Source organism: Rhamphochromis sp. 'chilingali', assembly GCF_963969265.1.
Source record: "Rhamphochromis sp. 'chilingali' genome assembly, chromosome: 8".
NCBI classification, from domain to species: Eukaryota; Metazoa; Chordata; class Actinopteri; order Cichliformes; family Cichlidae; genus Rhamphochromis; species Rhamphochromis sp. 'chilingali'.
This window is the reverse complement of record NC_137935.1, coordinates 792,673-809,952: the sequence shown is the minus strand read 5'-3', so window position 1 is coordinate 809,952 and position 17,280 is coordinate 792,673. Positions and strand designations below refer to the sequence as shown.

The 17,280-nt window shown below is 39.7% G+C and overlaps 1 long non-coding RNA gene and 1 pseudogene across 8 annotated transcripts; both read right to left on the bottom strand.

The window, feature by feature from the left end:
* Positions 1-6,212: 6,212 nt before the first annotated feature.
* Positions 6,213-12,864, bottom strand: LOC308401794. Of its 7 annotated transcripts, none has more exons than XR_013972605.1 (6): positions 12,560-12,864; positions 11,597-11,657; positions 11,437-11,485; positions 8,578-9,858; positions 8,285-8,377; positions 6,213-7,342 (listed from the first exon to the last, which is right to left on the bottom strand). It is a non-coding gene; the product is annotated as an uncharacterized lncRNA (long non-coding RNA). The 7 variants fall into 7 exon arrangements; XR_013972606.1 differs by having other exon boundaries at positions 11,441-11,485; XR_013972607.1 differs by lacking the exon at positions 12,560-12,864 and adding an exon at positions 12,369-12,408.
* Positions 12,865-13,088: 224 nt separating this feature from the next.
* LOC308401014 (olfactory receptor 11A1-like) lies at positions 13,089-16,751 on the bottom strand (annotated as a pseudogene). The gene is made up of 2 exons: positions 15,976-16,751; positions 13,089-13,297 (listed from the first exon to the last, which is right to left on the bottom strand). The product of its transcript is annotated as an olfactory receptor 11A1-like (transcript).
* Positions 16,752-17,280: the final 529 nt, after the last annotated feature.

The window sequence follows — 17,280 nt, the reverse complement described above, 5'->3', positions numbered from 1 at the left end:
GAGTAAGAGGGTTGTGGGCTGCTGGCTCATGCTCAATTTACTGTTGACAGTTTATGAGAATAAAGTCATCTCTTATTATCGCTTTATTTATCATAACTCACTATTAATTTATTGTTTAAATCCTTTGATCATTTGCTCTCATGTCAGCTACCATAAAGACACCTGCTTACAGACTAAATCTGAACAAAACTGAAACAAATGCAAACTTTAACCTGTAATTCTTTGCTAAAATATACATCGGTACTTTAGTCATTAAATATGTGACCTCAGTTTTTAAAAAAATATTTTTTCTTTTCCTGAATTTTCTGAGTTTAAGACTTTGAAGCGTGTCACATCTTGTTTAAGAAATCACTGTGATCATTTCATTTTGCTGCTATCATCAAACACAATGTTTGAATAATTTATTTTTTTATGAATAAAAATTTGTTGTAACTATGTGCCTGAAAACAAAAGCAGAATTACATTTTACTTTCGATTTGTAGCTCAAATGCAATTATATTTAAAGCAGTGTCATTGGTAGGCAGCTACTAGGCCAAATGATTTAAGTTTTATTCAGTCATCACAAATTACACATATTGCTCTTTAGTTTGAAGCCTAATCTTGAAAGTAGAGATAGTGTCTGTCTCCTGAATCCAAACTGAAGCTGGTTCCACAGAAGAGGGGCCTGAAAAACTTAAAATGGCGCCGGTGAGGTCGGCTGCCGTGCTGGATGCTCTGCCCTAACTTCTCCACTTTTTGCAGTTTTTCGTCACTTTTTGCTATATCTGCGATAATCTTGCATGGGCATCATGCAAAACACACGAATCCGCTACAGTAGAGACACTTTGGTTTCTATTGGTCTGCAGTACACGAACATTTCACCATGTTTAACTCCGGACCCAAACTGGCCAAAGGAGATCCTGAGAGAGAACAAAGGACGCGACCCTAAGCGACGGCCTCGAGGTAAAAGAGCCGGCATCAGGAACAGGCTACGGGCTCGCGCACACCGCGCACCCATGCCCAGTATCCTGCTAGCCAATGTTCAATCCATCGAGAACAAGCTTGATGACCTCAGAGCCAGAATCAAGTTCCAGAGAGACATTCGGGACTGCAACCTCCTCTGCTTCACCGAGACTTGGCTGAACCCAGCGATACCAGACCACGCCGTGCAGCCGACGGGGTTCTTTTCGGTTTACCGCATGGACAGGACAATGGAGTCGGGGAAGAAAAGAGGTGGTGGAGTATGTTTGATGGTGAACAACAGATGGTGCGACAGCACAAACATCTCCCCACTCACACGCTCTTGCTCGCCCAATCTGGAGCTTTTGATCGTTAAGTGTCGCCCTTTCTATCTCCCTCGGGAATTCACTGCGGTCATTGCCTGCACTGTTTACATTCCGCCTCACGCGGACTCGGACACTGCCTTATGTGAGCTACATGAGGCTCTCACACATCAACAAACACTTCACTGAGATGCCGCACTCATTGTTATGGGAGATTTTAACAGATTGAATCTCAAACGGACATTTCACAACCTTCACCAGCACATCAACTGCCCCACCCGGGGCACGAGGACATTAGACCACTGCTACACCCCGTTCAAGAACTGTTACAAGGCTCAACCCCTGCCGGTATTTGGAAAATCAGACCATGCCGCCATCTTCCTCATGCCTGCTTACAAAAAAAGGCTAAAGCAGCAACCACCAATCAGGAGGGAGGTCGCTCGCTGGACGGACCAATCGGTGGCCGCGCTGCAGGACGCACTGGATGACGCAGACTGGGACATGTTTCGGCGCAGCTCTGATGACATCAACATGTTTGCGGAAGCGGTTGTGGGATTTATCGGGAAACTAGCGGACGACACAGCAGAAAGAACTATCATCCGAACGTTTCCCAACCAGAAGCCGTGGGTGGATAAAAACATCCGCGACGCTCTGAGATCACGCACCGCTGCCTACAATGAAGGGCTTGTCTCCGGTAATATGGACCTATACAAGGCTGCGTCCTACAACGTGCGCAGCGCGGTCCGAAAGGCAAAGCGGAGCTACGGGGAAAAACTAGAGTCACAGCTACGACAGTGCGACTCTAGGAGCCTGTGGAAAGGACTGCGGACTATAACGGACTATAAACGACCAGCTTCTTCAATGATGAATGCCGATGCTTCACTGGCTGATGAGCTGAACACGTTTTATGCTCGCTTCGACGCCGCAGCAATTAAAACAACAAACGGCTGCGCGCGCTCGGAGTGCACCAGTGAAGAAAATGCATTCGTCATCACAGAGCATGCCGTGAGGAACACCTTCAGGAGGGTGAACACCAGGAAGGCAGCAGGACCAGATGCAATCCCTGGCCGGGTCCTTAGAGCCTGCGCTGATCAACTAGCACCGGTGTTCACGGAGATCTTCAACCTCTCCCTGGCCCAAGCTGTGGTTCCCACGTGCTTCAAACGGTCCATTATTGTCCCTGTTCCAAAGAAACAACAGCCCGCTTGCCACAATGACTACCGTCCAGTAGCACTGACTTCAATTGTGATGAAGTGTTTTGAAAGGCTGATGAGAGATCACATCACTTCTTCACTTCCTCCCACCATCGACTCACTTCAGTTTGCTTACCGGACTAATCGTTCCACAGACGATGCCATATCTCACCTGCTCCACACATCCCTGAGTCACCTGGACACTGGCAGAGGGAATTATGTTAGGATGCTGTTCGTGGACTACAGTTCAGCATTCAACACAATAATTCCCTCTAAGCTTTTCACCAAGTTGACGGATCTAGGACTCAGCTCATCACTGTGTCAGTGGATCCTCAACTTCCTCACAGACAGACCCCAACAGTGAGGGTGGGAAACAAGTCTCCCCCTCCATCTCACTCAGCACTGGAGTGCCTCAGGGCTGTGTTTTAAGCCCCCTGCTGTACTCACTGTACACTTATGACTGTGTAGCCACATCCGACACCACCTCCATCGTCAAGTTTGCTGACGACACTGCTGTTGTGGGCCTGATCTCCGACAACATCGAGACGGCCTACCTGGAGGAGATTAGGAACCTGGAGACCTGGTGCCAGGAGAATAACCTCCTCCTAAACGTCAGCAAGACTAAGGAGCTGATCGTGGACTTCACTACAAAGCAGGCGAGGAATTACAAACCCCTCATCATCAGTGGCACGCCAGTGGAGAGAGTGGACAGTTTCCGATACCTGGGTGTCCACATCACTCAGGACCTGTCATGGTCCTGTCACATCAACACCCTGGTTAAGAAAGCCCGGCAGCGTCTCTTCTTCCCCAGAAGACTTAGAGACTTCCATCTGCCACTGAAGGTGCTCAAGAACTTCTACTCCTGCACCATCGAGAGCGTCCTGACGTCAAACATCTGCACCTGGTTTGGGAACAGCACCAAGCAGGATAGACGAGATCTGCAAAGGGTGGTGCGCTCAGCAGAACGCATCATTCAATCAGAGCTCCCTGACCTGCTGTCCATCTACACCAAGCGGTGCAAGTCCAAAGCTAGGAAGACTATGATGGACCTCTCCCATCCCAACAATGGACTCTTCTCACTGTTGAGGTCTGGGAAGCGCTTCCGCTCCCTTAAGACCAAAACAGAGAGAATGAGGAGGAGCTTCTTCCCCCAGGCTATTCGGGCCCTGAACCAGGTGTAGGACTGGACTCTCCCACACACGTCACTATAAGACTGGACTCTCACACACGTCACCATACGCACCACCACACATTTCCTATAATCCTATAATTCCTATAATTTATAATCCTTATCTTTATAATCTCTTCTGCTATTTGCACATTCTTTACTGTAAATTCCTAAGTTAATTTGTAAATTTTGTAGTAACCTGTAAATTGTAAATATTGTAAAACTTTTCTTCTGTCATTTAATGGTCGGGCATTGTACAGCTACAAGCATTTCACCCCCATGTCATACTGTGTATGGTTGTGTGTGTGTGACAAATAAAATTTGAATTTGAATTTGAATTTGAAAACTGAAGGCTCTGCCTCCCATTCTACTTTTAAATACTCTAGGAACAATTCTCACTGTTAAAGGCCTTAAAGGTGTTTGGGTGACAATCATTCCACCCCGGAAAAACAACAGCTCAAAGAATCATTAAACACTCGTGCCAGTGTGTGGCACTGATAGGAAAGAGGCCAAAAGTGCTGCAGAGATGGATTTGCTGCAGCAGTATCTGATTTCTGAGAGCTTGTGGGAAATTTGCAATAATTTTTTAAAATTCAACTAATAAACTCACAACATAGAAAAGCATCAACAATTTTTTGTTTTCTCTTATCTTTTTATTTTAATTAATAATTTTTATGGAACATAAATGTATTCTTGTTGAAAGGCCATTTTTACAGTTCAAAGTTAATTACTGATTTTTAACTTTCTTCAGGTTTGATCTTTGGCATTGTTATGATCCAATGTTGTCAGTGTTTGTTTTATGTGTGGTTCCTCCCACCAGACGATGGCTGTGGGTCTTTTTCCCCTTTTCTTTCTTAGGGGTGGACACCTGGGCGTGCCTGCTGAGTAGTTGGGTGGAGTCTCTTCCTGTCCTGGGACTGGATAATTGGTTGATCACCTCCAGTATTTAACATTCCCTGATCTGTAAACGTGTATTCATAGCCTAAAAACTCTTCACCTACTAAGAACTGTTATATTTCCGTCATATATATAACTCGAAAAGCTCTTGATAAACATGTGAAGCACTAATAAGCTAACAGTGTTTTTAATGTTAGAAGTGGTTACACATCACAGTGTGTTCAGTTACATCTCTGAGAGCAACGATGTTGCATTACAAACTAAAAATGTACAAAGAATTTAGTTTCCTTTTTTAACTTTGGGGGGAATAAAATATATTTATTGATATATTATGAAATTCTTACTTGGTTCCCAGTCAGCCGAGGATTTAATATTTTTGTTTGGAAAATGGAAAAAATATGTTTTTTTATGGTTTTGAGTTGAGTGTATTTCCTATAAACATGTGGTTTGTGCCTCAGCTGCAGGGGAGGCTGGAACAGCTAGCAGCCATGAGCTAATTAAGCCTCTCCTTGTTTTACGCTGGGACTGGGCCAGAAGGAGAGAAGCTAACAGCGAGGAGGCTGGTGCTGTACACTGAAGCTGACCAGGCATTAGTGCAAAAGCACTGAGTAAAAGCTGTATAAAACAATAAAGAGTTATACTGGACTGGAAATGCTGCATCCTGTTTGTGGTCAGCCTCTAAATTTAGAAGCTCGTTACAGTGATGAAAGCTGTAGGTGCTGGCTTGCTGGTACCTTTGCTAACCTTCAGTTATCACCACACTTTATTTAGCTTCCAAGACATGATTTGTTATCATTGTTGAGCTATTTCAGAACTTGTATTTGGAATTACTTGTCACATGAAAAATGAGTTTAGGCTCTGTGGAGTCTGGAAAGAGAGTAACTGGAATTTTGTTTCTGTTGTTTTCGAGAAACTTACAAAACCTCCTCAGGCTCATCCGTGTCCTGTAACACTTTCTAGCACTGGATTTACTAACCCTGGGCAAATTTGCTTAAAAGTACAGTGAATGCAACTTTGACACCTGTACCTTGAATGCATCACCGATTAAACACTTAACAATATTATGTTATTATCTCCCTGGCATATTGAATCACTTATTTACTGAGGGGCAACCGATCCAGCTAACTTTGCCCTGAGCTGTTAATGTACATTCAGGACAGTAACTAAGACAGATGTTTATTGCTGTGGTTATATTAGGCAGAAAACACGTAAAACATAAAAAAGCCACCATGAGAATAATCATAGAAATAATCTGAGTTATTTTCCCAAACAGTCAACCCATTTTTTCAACTCCTGACACACTCAAAAAAATCTGTTGTTGGATGAACACAATTTAATCATGGCACCCTTTTTGCACACAATTTAACCAAGTACAATAAACCCTTTTCGATCATGTCAAACCAACACATTTAGCATTTGGTGGTTTAATGTAATCAGATTACGTTGGATCAACATACTATACTTACATTGATTTGAAGTGATTTATTTAAGTATGTAGAGTGAAATTTGTTTTAATTCATTCTACACAATTTAAAAAGTTTAGGAAAACAGAATTAAATCTTGTTGTTTCAACAACTACTTTGTTAATCAAGGCAATGATTTCACTCATTTCAACCAAATTATTTCAATTAGATTTGTTTACATTTGTTACACATTTAGAAACCCACTACTTTACAAAAAAAGTCACAATCAGATTATGATAACATTATCTTTATTAACTGGATTTAGTGGACAATATAAAAGCTTACCATTTTTGTACACCTGCAAGCATTATGCCACTTCAAAAGGTAAAATGTTAGAATACTTATTTACATAGGTAATATGTTGGAACCAAAGCTTCCACAACTAAAAACAGATGCAAAATTTGCTCAATATATCGACTGCATTTTAAAAAATTAAACTAAAAGATAAAAATACATCTCCCACTTGGCAAGTTAAAACATGTGACAAAATCGAATTGTGTGAATTTGGAAAAATAAAATAAAATAATTAGAAATATTTTGGGGGCAATACAACAACAACAAAAAATTCCATAGGTGATGAAAATCTATATTTGTTTGGTGTATCTCATTGAAATAATTATTAGTTTGACCAATTTTTATATTTCTGTATTTATTTTTTTAATTTTGGTTGCAGTCCTCCACAGCTAGCAATATAGTTTTGCTGTGTTTTAAAACATGCTAGCAAGCAAAATGGAAACAATAATACAGTGAACTTAACAGGTGGCAGTGGTCTTAAACTTTACAGGACCTTGATACATAAACACAACATAGTACTTCTGTCAGTACTTCTGATCCATTTTGAGCCATCTATATAAGGACAAACAAAAATCATCTGCAGTGCTGTATAAAAGGTGAATTGCCCAACAGAGAGAATCCAAAAACTTAAAAAAAATGTTTTAAATGAAAGAAAAAAAATATAAACAACTCAAATATTAACATTATATATTGGAAATCACCATTGCACCAATGAACCATTCAAGACCTATCAGTCATTTTCAAGTGCTCTCACCCCATAAGCTTGTTTTTCAGAAACTGTACCTTTGAAGACAGCTTTTGTCCATCAAGATTTAAAAGTATCTTCTGGAGGACTTCAAAGGTGCATTTAAGTTCTGGTGGGTAGCTCAGGTTCAAACGGTATATGAGTCCAAACAACAGAGCACATGCTTGTGCAATGTTACCCAAATCAGTGTTAGCCTCCACACCCTCAATCACGACACCAACGTCCTCTGGGTCATCTTCAGGTTCAGCACCCTCCTTCTGGATGACGTACACCCCCATCACAGTTTGCTCCATGCAGCTTTTTGCCTCGCTGTCCGTATCCTACATGAAAAAGTATAAGACAACAAAGTAAAATTTAAGAGATTGTTTAAACAACTGTTTCTATGCTGTTCATAAAATCCAAGTAGTCAAAGTAATAAACAGAAAATTACACCACTAAAGTAGTTGTTAGTAATTACTCCAATACATAAATTATAAAATACACCTCTCATGTCAAAAGAGGTGGCATAATTGACCTCTCACCGGCCCCTCCCCCGAAAGGGCCATTGTCCAATTACACATTATAGCAACCGTTACTGTGTCTGACAAACATTAACCTCAAGCAAGATGGAGAAGCGGTGTGCCCACCGATACGCCGAGAGATTGTGTCTGGAGGAGTTGTGTTCTTTCCATTCACAAAGTCAAAAACAACGTGAATGGATTAAACAGTGTGTATGGCCCCATTCCCAGGTAAATGTACCGAACATTATGAAGCATGTCTGCTCGCACATTCGGGTACCCATTGGTGCGCAGAGGAAACCATTTGTTTGTCGGACGTAGCAAGAGTAACTTAGGGGGACAGGACTCGAGAAAAGGCTAACTCAGCTGCTAAAATAAAACAGGTATAGAAGTGTTAGTACTAAACAGCTCAAAGTTCATAGACATTTCTATTTACAAATACTGATGACCATAACAATGAAAAAACAACAGGACTTGTTTTAATCCAAGTACAGATTCAAAAGCAATATAGTCTTGATGCATGTTAAATGCATTGTATGTTTGTGTATCAAGTTTAAGTAGGCATAAATTTCTTTCCTTCCAATACCAAATTCCAGAAATTCTTTATTGCAACGCTTAATACTGTTTGGTATTCAAGACATCCTTTCCCCAATACCAGGTGTCTTGTTGCTAATCTCAAAATTTTAATTTTAATGATTTGCATTTGAGGCAACGTCACAATTTGTATGAGAATGTTACAGACAACATGCTGTCACAATGGCTCACCAAGTACTCCTTTATTAACTTCTCATAGTCTTCGTTTAGGTGGATGCACAAAGACTTCAAGATGCATGCTCGTCTGGTATGGATGTTGTCATGCTGGAGAGGAGGAGATAATATGAGCCAAAACCAGGCTGTTTTTCTTAAAGCTAGGGTAATCAGTTAACTTGCATAATTATTCTTTAGGTTAGAACCTGGCATGTACCACTTGTTAAGCCGAAACAAAATTGACAACTTCATCTCCAAATAAAAGTTATTTTTGCTGCCTATGACAAAGTCTACTCAATCCTAATACAAACCTTGGAGATGGCAAGCATGAGACCTCTTATTTTCTTTCCACGTGTCCCTCCTTTGGTCAGAAAGATTTCCATTAAGCGTGGCGCGTATTGGTCAAGCTCGGCAAAGAAAGTAGATAGCAGAGGCTAGGGCTGCTCGATTATGGCAAAAATGATAATCACGATTATTTTCACTGAAATTGAGATCACGATTATTTGACGACATTTATTTAACCCTTTAAGACCTACTATAGAACCAAGTCCACCAGAGCTTATATTATTTTTTTTACATGCTGTAGTGCCATTTGTGGGAGCATTTCAAGTTGCTATACAACTGTTATAGCCCATATTTTACTAATATGTATGCATTAAGTCCATAGTAACTACATTAATTGCAAAAAAGTGCAATAAACTACAAAAAAAATTGAAAATCGCTTTTGTTTTGTTTACATATATTTCTACTTGGAGAAATTTAAGAGGTTTATCCCTCAAAACTTTAAATACAATAAAGTTGCAAAAAATAGTTTACAACAACAGGAAATTTATTTTGAGTGTCTTCATAGTTTTATTTTGGAGATACAGCAATTTTTATATATTGCAGGAAAAACAAAAAACAATCCTATGATGCAAATTTGCAAAGAAAACAGCATGTGCATCATTTCACTGTGGGAAGTGTTACGAACAGCTGATAGGAACGGCAAAGCGTGTTTCTGGAATATTATGTTTTTGTTGCTGCAAGCGCTTTTTATGCAATTTTTGCAAAGCTATATGTGGAAGGAAACCGTGACCGAGGACAAGCTGATGTCATCAGATGTAAGTACAACTCCTCCGGTTTCATATGCAAAACAAATTATTGCGCTAGCTTACACGGTTCAGGTTCTACAGGGATTTAAAAATAGTTACGCAAAACGGAGCGTGCTGCTCTGACCGGCTTTAAAGGGTTAACAATGACTTTAAAAAAATAATATAAAATAGTGTGCAACACCACTGAAGTTTTTTTTTAAACTCTCTTTTCAACCAACGGCAGTCACTCTCCAAATAACTTCTGCTTAGCTTTCCGAGCTTCCCTCGGGTCCTCTTAATCAGCGGTCTCCAACCTTTTTTGCGCCACGGACGGTTTATGCCCGACAATATTTTCACGGACCGGCCTTTAAGGTGTCGCGGATAAATGAGGGAGGGGCTAATAATCGGCTCAGTCATTTTTAATGATCGTTGAAAGCCCAGATCGTAATCGTGATTAAAATTCGATTAATTGAGCAGCCCTAGCAGAGGCTTTGTGGTGATTCGCAGAAACTCCTTCTCAATCTGCAATAGAGAACAAATACATTGATTAAAAACGCAACTGTATATTTCACTCACTTCACATCTAAGCTGACTAAAGCTGCTTTTAGAAGACCATGCAGACATCAGTGCTGTCTGTGTAGGACATGAATCAGTCTGTGTCAGATACTGAATTTGAAATTTCCACTAAAGTCACAAGTAAGAGGCAAGTGGAACCAAGATCTAGGCCATTTGCTTTTTGAAGTTTGCAAAGACTGCTAAATTGCACCAGTGGTAGTTCACTCTTTGCAACACAGTATGCTGTTCTAAACAGATTTTTCAGGTTTATTTTTAGTATATTATTTGCAATTGGTGTTTGTTCTGGGAAAGATATTGCAGACTGAGCAATAATCCATTTCTAATGGGGGCCTTTCTTAAAATGACTGGTCCCAGTAACAAAGGCGCTTGTCGACTCAGAAATCGAGGGAAAACCAACAACACACCCGGCAGAACATTATGTTATTTACACGGGTGCACATAAGTGGTCCGCATGTGCGCATTCGCTGTCAAAATAAAAGACGTGCAACAGATAAGAAGTTGCAACGCACGTTTGCATCCATATAAAAGGCACTGTTTTTGTCCGCTAGAGTGGGATTTTCACGGCACATTCTGCACCACATCTGTGTGTTCATCATTTGTTTGAAGCCAGCTCACCTCCTGCAACCACTTTTGCGAGAATACGCGTTTCTTTTGTGGTTCGGACTCCTTCTGACATTTCTTTGGAGGTGGAGGAAAACCAAAGTAATTGCTTAAAGGAGCTTCTTCGACATATTTAAGAGTTCTAAACAAATATGTCCTCCTCCAGAAAATCTTATGTATGCAAACACGCGTTGCAACTTCTTATCTTGTGCGCGTTTTTTATTTTGACAGCAAATACGCACTTGCGGACCACTTATGTGCAGCCCCGGTTATATAGCTCGTCATGTTGCAGCCACAGAAATTCTTTTGTCCATGAAACCATAAAGCTGCACTTTCTTTTTGCCTTATAGTCTGATTTGTCATAACTTTTCCGTTTTGTGGTAAGCTTTTCTTTGGCTGTCACTTCTTCACCCTGACCTGTCTTATTTGGCTAAGCAGAACTACAATTAATATCCTGCTGCTTTTACACACGCACTCACATAACACTCAGCAATTGTCTGCGCGATCAACCTCTCACATGTTTAAGCTGCGGGAGATTTCACTTGTCATGTTTGCATAGTAAGCTAATGATTGATAAGACGATGTCAGAGGAATTGGTGCACAAATTATCATCACTCACAGATCAGTGCTGTCGCTCTCTATACACAGTTCACGTGATTGCAAAGTGAAAGCAAAAAACAAGCGCAAATTCAAACGCGATTTCAATATGTCACATATTGACAGTGGCTCACCGATGCCAATGACATAATTACCCAGCTACATTTCCGAAAGAATGCAGAAGCATTGACATATATTTTTCCTTCTTATGACAGCCCGACGGGCAGGGCAGAGATAGATTTTGGTAGCCCGACTGGAAAAATCGCTAGCCCTGGGACGTCGGGCTAGCCATTTTGCGAGCCCTGTACAGTGTTTCAATAATTGTACCTACTACTCTCCCTGATGGAACAACGCTTGCACTGCCACATACAAGTCACTGAAAGAAAAAAAGAAAAGCAGTTTTAAGGATAGTTTTATTGGCACCTTTTTTTCACTTTGATTAAATCATAAAACTATCATAAAAAATATATGATGGTAAAAGGCTTACCATGTATTAAAGAGGAGGCACAAACAATCAGAAAAAGGGGTCAGCTTTCTTTGTGGTGTTACTATGGTAAAGAAAACAGAAAAAATTATTTTATAAAAATTCCACAGTGGATTTTTTTTTACTTCGTTGCAAATGTATAAAAAAAATACAAATACATATAAATACCTCTTGCAATATAAAATTCACAGATAAATATCCAATCTGTTGCCAAATGTAATAGCAGTGTTTCACACTATGCAATAAAGATGCTGGTAGTTGCGGTAAAGGTCCGACAGGCAATTTTCATAACTATCCGCCATTGCCTTTTCCTCTGACCTCGTGTTTATGCTCTTTTTCCCATGCACTAGCATCAAGTCAATTCGAAGGATGCAGCCCCTGAATTTGGACACAGCAAATATTTAGCAAATCGCGCATGCTAGTTTAACTTGCATTACTGTGAGAGGCCGAATGCTTAAAATAAAAGGAGAGAGAAAGAAAGAAAGAAGAAAAAATGCAAATGATAATAAAAAAAGTGAACAAAGACCATGTCTTGCAATAACCGTCATTTAAAACCAAAGTGAATGCTAACAGAGCTAGGTAGAAGTTCAATGAGACAACCATACTAGCTTTAGCTAACTTCATTTACTTTGAAAGTGAATTACAAACGTGTTAAATATTGAATTAAACATATCAATAACCGCTAAAAACACTATAAGACTAACTGCAAAAACGGGTAAAAAAAAAAAAAAAGAAAAACAATGAAGTGGAAATGCTAATAATAGTATAAATATACCCAGAGCGGATTATAAATCAGGTATTAGACGGTACCGATTGGCACCGTCTAATACCAGATTTTCACTGTATTTGCTCCACTCCCGCTGTCTAATGACAACTTACACATTTGGAATTAAAAACATTGTTAAACAATTAATGGATAAAAACAACTTCGTTTGACTAAGATATTTTGAGTTGTTTATTACTTACCTGTATTGTGGAAGATTCCGCAGAGGGAAATGGCAGTCCACTGAACACATAACTTCTCCGCGTTCCCGCCTCTTCACTTTTGGGAAGTTTGAGCATGCGCACTAGGCATCGGTTTTAGAGTTGTTGATTTAAAATAATTACATTTAATTGAACTGAAGAATGCAAATCTAGTTCATTAAACTTTTTGTTATTTTATGTTAAACCAACAACTGATAATGATTTAAAAACCTAAACTCAATATGTTCATGTTAAATAGACAAATGTCTATTGAATTAATCAAACAACTGCCTTAGTTGACTTTTTTGAGTGCAGGAACATTTAATAAAAACATATCCAATTTTGTCAATGTTCATTCTGATCTTTTTATTTCAACTTATTGAATTTATTTATTTATTTATTTTAATATATTTTGATACTAAAACATGTTTATTTTTACTCATGTACAGGTGTTAAAATTGAAATTGGCAGGTGGGGAACCCTGAGATAGATGAAGCAGTGCCAAAAGGGGGATTTTTATTTTCCCCTTTACTTACTTCCCCAGCTTATTGAATTTAAAGAAATATACCACAGTTTCCACATCAAGCATTTGCATTTTACCAAAAATCAGAATTTTACATTCGATGCGGACTTTGGTCAGATTCAGTCCGTAGAGCACAGGATTGAAGAGCGGCTGAAATGTGAGCCAATATCAAGATAAAAAAAATACGCAACAGATTTGGGACGTGTTTCATATCAAGTCTGTTTTGCACAATTTAAAAAGAAAAGTAGAGTAGAGTAGAGAAGTGAGGTGAGGTGCTGACGGCTTTCTGTCGGGTCTGTTTGGACCTAGAAAAACAGACTTTGAGGATCCTCATGTGGGTGTAAAGCAGCGGTTCCCAAACCTTTTTGCAAACATTCAGTAAACAATTAAGCAAATACAAGTAACGCTGTGGCCACGTTATTGTTTACAGGAGATGAATCACAGAATGGCAGATAGAGACGAAATACTGTTAATCTGACTGTCTGCAGGTTTTACACGCAGTTACTGTCCCTCCATTTACAAAGGCAGAGGCGTCACAGTGTGATTATTTTACTGTAGTTGTTTTTTCCTGTGTAATAATGTTCAACATTGCTGTCAATACATTTTTCAAAAATGCCTCTCTGTGCAAAATGGGTTTAAAAACATAAACAGCTGTGGGATCCTGTTTGTCCGTGATTTGAACGGGGGAGCAAATCGTGGCAGGATCAGCCCGATGTTATTTGTGTCCAGCTGTAACTTTACTGTATAAAGAGCAAACATCTCCAACATGTCAGGAGTCGTTAGTCATTACAACAAGTGTTTGAACTAAAGATCAAGAATGTGCGACCCCATCATAAGACCCCCACGGTGTGCTGCAAACTCTGTGTCTCTGTGTGTGTGTATGCACGTGCACGTGAGTGCCTGTGTGTCTATGTGAGTGCACGTGAGTGAGTGTGCATGTAGGTGTGGGTGTGTCGTAACAGTCAAAGCACTGTGTGTGTGTGTGTGTGTGTGTCTGTATACGTGACTTCCTGGGGTCATAAAAGTAATCTCCTCACCCAAGCTACACCAGATTCCTCTACACAACACAGAAAACACAGTTAACATATTAGAAACACTGAGACTCCCACTCTGCATCCACTGGGCCAGTGGCCTCTTGTTGACTTACATTTACAGATAAGGTGGAGAGTCTCCTGCAAACCTGCTTCTAAGTTTAGAACAATTATGAGTTTTATTAAAGGTACAAGCATCAGCAACCCCCAACTGTAGCTTCCTGTCTCCTTCTATGCCAGTGTCCATAAATTCCTTTCCTTCTAAACAATTACACTCTCAGGCTACAGCTAAGCCAAACTAAAACACAGACCAATCCTTCCTTATTCCTCTGATCTAAACAAATTTAGCACATCATATTATAATAATTATTTTCTTGAGCTAATCTGAAGGCCACATGAAGTTTGGCTCTGCAAAAAGTTGGTGACCTCTGCACACTGTGCATCTCAGCATCCACTGACCCCACTCTGTGATTTTACATGGCCATCATGGCTGAGCTGCTGTTGTTCCCAATCACTTCCACTTGGTTATTATCCCACTAACATCTCACTGTGGAATTTTTAGTTGCGCAGGTGTCGTCCTATCACAGTAACACACTGGAGTTCACTGAGCTCCTGAGAGCGAACCATTCATTCACAGTGAATTCAGTGATTTGGATGGGGGAGTAAACGTGTATTAGATGTATTATTGTGTATAATTACTAACACCTCTATGGGTTATCGTAGGATTTACCTTACATTATAAAGCACTTGGACATAACTGTTATTGTGATGTGACACTATAAATAAAATGTAACTGGACTAAGTATCTATTAATGTTGTTGTGGCTACATAAGTGGAAAAAAATAAGCATTTCAATGACAGGGTCAGAGGTTTTACTCCCGGCCCAGACCTTTGTGATAAATGACTTTAATTACAACCTAACCCCATATACATGTGCCGAGCTGGAAGCTTCTACACTGTATCCCACTCCCCAGTTTTAAACCATCACAGATTTAACAGTTTTTATGGAAAACCATTTTTAAGGGAACCATCATGGATTCTTGTGATGGATGTTTCTACCAATGTTTCTGTGAGTGTCTATCAGGCCAGCTTGAACTATTGAGGTCACCGTTGATCGTTGATCGCTGTTCAGCTCCACATTTGTAATCACGGTGTTGCAAGAATTCAGCTGCCTCAGCAGAGTACTGTGACCACTGATAAACCTGCAGCTGCACAATGCTGTTCATTAACACGGCATATTATAATCAGCAATTAAAAGACAAAGATGAAGGCGCTTCCAAAGAATACTTTATTGGATTTCTTTTAATTTTAAATTAAAATGTTTCCATTCATTTATCCTGTTCGTTGAGACTTTTATGGACCGTTGTTTCCTCTAGTTTACAAAATCCTTGATTCATCATTGAGACTAGAAAAGTTTTACATAAACACCACGCTATGTACCATTCTGACTAATGTGCTTAAATATGTTTTATTCTCTGTTATGTGAGAATTGATTGTGTAAATAAATGTTTCATTTATAAGATTTCTAAATATCCTTATTGTGAAAGATTAGCATTTCATATTATTCAAAGTGACAATATGTGACAAAGATTTAAATAAACTAGTTTTGTTTGAACTTGTTTTGAAAAATGTAAATGTAATGCCTGTTACAGTCACACATATTCCAAACAGTTCCAGAAATCAACTTAGTAAAGTATCTATTAACTTTTTAAATTCATATCTTACCAAATAAAAGACTTTTACATATGAGTCGGATTTTGGTTAGTTTGAGTCCGTACAGGACGGGGTTGAAAGCTGGTTGGCAAGTGAGAAAATATATTGATAGGAAAATGCGTAAAATCATGGGAGCTCTGCTCAGGTTAAACCTGCTCTGCACTATTTCAAAGAAGCAACCAAATGAAAAGTTGAGCAGAGAAGCGAGGTGAGGCGTGCAGGTGCTGACGGCTTTCTGTCGGGTCTGTTTGGATCCAGAAAAACAGACTTTCAGGATCCTCATGTAGGTGTAGAGAATCAGAGAGACAGCCGATATTGTGGTGAGAGAAGTGGAAATAAGTCCATAGATGTTATTGACTGTGGTGTCAGAACAGGCCAGTTTAACAACAGAATAGTTGTCACAGTACACTTTGTTAATGATGTTCCCACACAGCTGCAGAGGAGCACTCAGAGAAATCAAAAGAGTGATTCCAAGAAATGAGGAAAACCACGTTAGAACAATGAGCATGGATACCTTGCATGGACTCATACGTGTGTGATATTGAAGAGGAAAACATATTGCAAGATATCTGTCATAAGACATGACGACTAAGTTAGCAAGCTCTGCAGTTCCATATGTGTGCACACAGAAGATCTGCAGGAAGCAGAGAGGAGCAGAAACAGTGTGAACATCAGAGAGGATCTGAAGCAGGAGGAACGGAAACAGCCCTGTACTACCATACAGCTCATTCACAAACAGGCTGCACAGAAACATGTACATAGGTTCATGTAAGCTTCTGTTCACACAGATAACCACAATCAGCAGGACATTGACAGTAACAATAACAATATATAAAAATGCAACAACTGTGAAATATAAATATTTCAAAGCCCCGCTGTCGAGGTAGGCAGTGAGTGTGAAATATGAAACCTGTGAAGAGTTCATCATGATCCTCTTTTTGTTTTTACCATACATCACTTAAACTGTGCACAAACGGAGCTACATTTAAGGATGAGAATCACCCATCAGCGGCCTGATTGTAAGTCCCTCCCAACTGCACTGAATCACTTCTTGTTTTATCCTTTTCACTGCAGCAGTATGATCATCATCAGGGGAAAGACGGGATGACACTGACTTTTTTAAAAATTATATAGAATCTTAAAAAGCCATCATGACACGATGCCAATAAATACAAACCATAATTATTTAATTTCATATACACAATGTATATTCAAACAAGTTGTTTGCAAATAAATTAAAACGCTGGACGCAAAGAGTGTTTCGTAGCTGGACCTTTGTGCTAAACCACTTTGACCATTTTGAACACCATGTTCATTTATTATCATTAATTAATGGCAGGACTTCTTTAAGCAGTTTTGTAGGAATGGGGTATAAAAGACATGTTGATGGTTGGAGGAGGTAATTATTAAGGCCCACGGTGAAAAAATATAACAACAAATAAATCTGGTTTTTGAGT